Below are 5,387 nucleotides of genomic sequence, written 5' to 3'. Positions count from 1 at the left end.
CAGGTCACAGACCACAGCCCCTCTCTGAACATTCCTTAAGAATTCAAAGTCATATTTTTTTCATATTGTGAATATTTATTTTTTCTTCTTAATAATGTACAAAAACTAAAATAACATATTTTTGGTTTATAGATTCCCCTCTCCCATTTACAAAACTATTAAGTTACATTTACTCTTTTATATGTGGAAGCATAAAAAAACAAGTCTCCCCTTGTTTGTCTTTCAGAAAGGGCCATTCTTAGAATTTGGCACAAACCCACTTTTCCTGTTGCACAGAAAATAAATGTTTTAACCCATTTCATGCTTCCCGGGTTTCTGCACTGGGACATGCCTTAGTCTTTTAGGAACTGATTTCAAGATGGCAGCCCATTGTGTATTTTTGTTGTTGTTGTTGGTTCCAATTTCTAGACACCGAGGAAATTTCAGCAATGAGGGATGTAGAATGAAAACACCTGCTTCATGTGTTCCCCAACCTTTATGGATTACCAAAAAAAAAAAATCCCTTATTTGGGTGAGCTTAATTCGGGGACAAAGGAGAGACAAGCTTTTCTATCTTGCTCTTTTTGTTCAGGAAATGATGCTCAGCAAAGCTCTGCTAATGCAGCGAGGGATGGATGCAGGGAAGTCCACCAACAGACACTCCTGGACCTGCCGCTGTACCCCTCTTTGTGGTCCTGGCTTCATGTTCCTTGTTCTGGCTACCACAAGGACTGTAGTGACTCAGGACAAAGGCAAAGCCATCTCCAGCTGGTCCTCTGCCTCGGGGGAGATGGGCAGTTTTCCAGAAACTGGAGAGAACAGCTGGGAGCCTGTCAGATCACTACAGATCTGTCTCCCTGGAATCCTGAGCCACCCTAAGGTCTGCCATTCATGGTTGGAGCTAACCCAAGTGCTGTAACATGGGAAGCACATAGAGCATGTATTTCCAACACTGAGTTTGTCTGCCTTAGATCAGGGCCCCGCCAGTACCCTAGAGGGTCCCCAAGCTGCTGGTTCAGTGGGTGGTGTCTGGGGTGGAGCAGAGGACTAAGCAGAGCCAAGCCCAGGATGCAAACATTTGCCAACACAGAGGGATTTGGAGCCCAGTGGGTCTCAGAAAGGTGCCCCTGCTATTCTTTGGGATCCTCTTGGTCATAGCACCTACTCTCTAGCCCATTCAATCCTCTGTAGCTTTGGGAAGCTGGGCTAGAGTCAGCCTCAGCTACTCTGGCCCTCAGGGGAAGGTGGGACAAGAAGGCCTGGAGAACAGAGCCTCCAGGTAAGACATCAAAGTGCTTCACAGAAAAATTTGGACCTTTTCATGGAAGCTGCCCCATTATCCAGGCTTTGGGGTGGGATGTGCCTGACTATCCGAACTAGTGCTCAGCCCATGAGGTCACAAATAAATCTCCAAGCTACCAACTTGTCCTCTCAAAGAGATCTGAGGCCCACCATAGGACATGCTGTTCAGAGAAGCCATTTTCTCTTGCCCTCCCAAGGTCCAGGAGAGGAGGAAACAGCCTTAGCTCTCCAGTGTGCCTCTCAAAGCCAGTCTCAGAAGCATCAGCACTCCCATGCTTTCCACAGCCAGGGTGGACAATCTCTTCCCATCTTCAGAAGCCAGAGGAAGCAATGTCTGCTGGTCACAGCCCAGCTGAGCTGCTGGCTCACTTCACAAAGTTGCAGCTGGGTTTGCAAAGGACCACTTGAGATGAAGGACATGTTTGTAAACTATGAGGCACCACAGGGTCCAGCATCCCCAGGTATACCAAGCAGTTCTGCAACAGGCCCCAGGGATAGGGCCCCAAAAATAGAGCCCCAGTGCAAACCTTTTTGGAAACTTTACATAAGCCTCAAAGTGTCCCATACTAATGCTAAAGAAGGCGCTGACAGTACAGCCTTTCCTAAACAGCTCAGACACCCTTAGACAACAAATCACCAGGAGACAAAAATGTGATTGCCTCAAGGGAGAGTCATGTTTGAGGGGAGAGGGCTCCATTTGGGGAAACAAGTCCTTGGCATGGCTCAGTGGAGAGTCCATCTTGGCATGCACCAGTCACATGACACCTTAAAGGCCTCTTTCCTATCCTCCTATCAGATAGAGCAGAATGCTCTGAGTCTCCAGGTATGTCCCCTCCAGGGCAACAGCAGTAAACCTGCCCAAACACCACAGGTAAAATATATCACTGTGATATTAGATACAAGTTATGTACATGACTGTCAAGCACACTTTGTGCTCCTTATTACCGACATGGCCCAGTGGCTATTTGTTGAGATACCCTGGAAGCATTTAAACAAAATGAACATCTGTAGGTTCGGGGCCAGAAAATGGGTGTCCTCTTTACTCCACCAATGATGACTGCACCAAGAAGCAGCTCATCTTGTCCATCCACTCAAGAAATGTGGAGAGGTAAGAAAAAAAATATCGCAGTTCCCCAGGCTCTTCGAGATGAGTGGACTAGCTGTGTTTCCCTTGAAGGAGGAACTCTGGAAGTCTCATGTGGAGCTCTCAGTAACTTGTAGAGTCCTGGAGAGCCTGGACTCCAGGCTCTTGGGGGGAAAATGAACAATAAATAAGGGCCTGAAAGGCTCAAAGAAATTAGCCGAGAGGCACAGGCTTCAGTTCTGAGCAAGTGGAAGAGCTGACTGTTGGTCAGTTGGTGGGCCTTGGGCCTCGCCCCCTTCCCAGCACTTGAGATGGGTGAGATGGGTCTCCAAGTTGTAGGGCAGTGAGCCCACCTCTCCCAGGAAGCTCCTGTCAAGGGGACTTGGGCCCAGAGCTCAGATCTCCATAAGCGTGATCTTGAAGAGATCACCATGCTCTCCATGTTGAGGAATGAAGGTGTCCTCATTTGAATAGTGTTCAATGATGTTGTCATCCATGTTCACCAGGCCACCCTTGCTCTTCTTATGAAGCTTTGTGATTTTCTCCACTGGCAGCCCATACTTCTCAGACAGTGATTCCATCAGGCCCTTCACTGTGGGCAAACTCAGCATCAGGGCGTCGGACACCTCATCACTCTCCTGCACCTACAAAAGCACTAGCTTCACATTTTCTTCTTTAATCTGCTTAGATGGTGTTGGACTAAACTTCTCTTCCATGAGCCTGAACATCCATTTATTGAGGACGCTGCCTTCTCGAGTTCATCATCTGTGTTGTAATATACCTGTCCAGTCCTCTGCAGGTCTTGAAAGTGGACATCTGGTTTGAAGAGCACAGACTTGGAGTGCAGGTCAGGCATGGTTTTGAAGTATACATGATGTCACTTTTCTTCTGTAAAGGTATGGTGGCCAAACAACTCAAAGGAGTTGTTGCACTGGGTTTGGAGGCCTGGCCCTTCTCTTTCTTCCTATTCTGCTTTCTCTCTTCATCTTGGATTTTTCTTTCTGCTCCCTTGTCTAAGAAGACCTTGATCTGGTAGTATGCTCTATCGACGGGTTTATTGCTGCAGTTATTGTAACTGTATGTGTCAATCTGAATCATCAAAGGAAATCCTTTCACACCCTTCTGGGAGGAGAAATCTGTACTCAAGCAATTCATGGTGGTGAAAAATCTTTGCCTCTTTGTTCACATCCCAGTTGAGGGAAACAGCATTGTACGCGATCTCTTCAATATTTCCAGTGGTGCTAAAGCTCTTCTTGTAGTCAGTGATGTCAAGGACCCTCTGTGCTTGGCAGTGTGCTGCCAAGAATGCCAGTACTTCCAGAATTTCAGCTGTTCATTTCGGTTTCTGTTTTCACTGAAGACCACCATTACCACACTCCTGACTTTGCTGATGGGGTGTTGGAAGCATTTGTTGTTTCCAGTCTCACTGAGTGTTATGGCATAGAATTGTCCTTTTTTGAGGTAGGTCATGGGGCCCTCCCCCTGCTTCTGATGGAGAGATTTGGTGGCTTCCAGGGTGTACTGAAATGTACCACTCCCCGCCTGGTCGTCTTCAGCACCAGCAGAAGTACTCCGAAACTTCTCTGAGGCCCCATCCTTGAAGCTCTCACTGTAAGTTCTGCAGGCGTACTGTGCTAGTCGTTCTTGAGATAGGAGCTGTGGCTGGCTATTGAGGGAAGGTCATACTGAGTCTTTTCAAATATGCGCGGAAGTAGTGCACAGGGGTGCCGTGAACACTGGTGTGAAATCCTCAGCTTTCACCACAGTGATGCCTGACATGGGGATGACAGCCAGACTCTCTGTGCTAGACACACTATACTGCTCAAGCTTGGAACTCCCCATGTGCTCTTGGCTCAGGCAGAGGCTCACTGGGGTGGTCTTCAGGACCTGCACTCGGTTCTCTTCTCCACTCAAGTGGCTCTGGACTTCACTGGTGCCGAGACAGTTTCTTTTATCCGGGTCTTCTTGGCTGTCACTTGCTTTGCTCACAGACAGAATTTATTTGTCTTGAGGAACTTGTAGTAGTCATAGAGAAAGCCTAAGGCAGCAGCACTGTCCTTATCCCCATTGATGCGCATCATGGCTTAGGTGGCCACAGTCAAAGGGTTCTCCAGGTAGGACTTCCAGGCTTCATCCTCAGTCAAACCGGCTCTTCGGGTGTTGAAGAGAGGGTCACTGGGCACGGGCACTAAGTCCACTAGTCTTTTATTATTGTCTGACTCTTGTGACACATTTGATCCAATGAACTCATTTGCCTTTTCCTGGAGCCTCAGCCTCTGGTGAAACTGGACTTTCAAGTCTGTGCAGGTGAAGGTGTGTGAGAGCACAGAGATGGCAGAACAAGAGCTACAAGTAATTCTGCTTTCATCCCTCCTCACCACTCTTGCTTGCCTGTGCCCTCACCTATCCAGAAAGGAGAGATGGGGGGGGCCTTGAATGGGGCCTGCATTTGGAGGTGGCTCAGTGCGGAGTCCTCCCGGACCATGATAGGGGCAGACACAGAGTGGAAAGCCTCAAAGTCACATTTTGTTGAATATAAAACTGGTATGTTTATGATAGAGAAATTTGGAAAATCGGAAGTTAAAACTCAGCTTCTGGAGAATGCTATCCTAACAGTAACAGTAAGTGTAAACACACACACACACACACACACACACACAGGGCTATTAGTTTTGTTTTGCTCTGTTCTGAGACTGGATCTAGTTACTCCTCTCAGGTTGGCCTTGGTCTCCCAAGTGTTGGCATTAAGCCTGCCCTTGCTTATTAAAAAGGCAAAATGCACACAATGTTTGGAAACATAATAGTATAAGTATTATATATTTCTTCTAAAATATCTTGCAAACATGCCCAATGTGCAATGGGTGTCCAGTACTCTGCATACTTCATGTCTTACTTATATTCCATTGTTGGACATTTAGGTAATTCTCAGCGTTTTACTACAATCAGCACTACCACAGGCACACAGTAAGGGGCTCCTTTTGAATGCTTTTTTTTTTTAATATAAAGACTCATTGGATGGAAA

General features: G+C 47.0%; 1 pseudogene; it reads right to left on the bottom strand.

The window, feature by feature from the left end:
• Positions 1-2,760: 2,760 nt before the first annotated feature.
• On the bottom strand, positions 2,761-4,850 carry LOC132652859 (grainyhead-like protein 2 homolog; annotated as a pseudogene).
• Between the last annotated feature and the right edge of the window lie 537 nt (positions 4,851-5,387).

Source organism: Meriones unguiculatus, chromosome 3, assembly GCF_030254825.1.
Source record: "Meriones unguiculatus strain TT.TT164.6M chromosome 3, Bangor_MerUng_6.1, whole genome shotgun sequence".
Lineage (NCBI taxonomy): Eukaryota > Metazoa > Chordata > Mammalia > Rodentia > Muridae > Meriones > Meriones unguiculatus.
The sequence above is the reverse complement of the archived record's forward strand: the minus strand, read 5'-3'. Positions and strand labels throughout refer to the sequence as shown.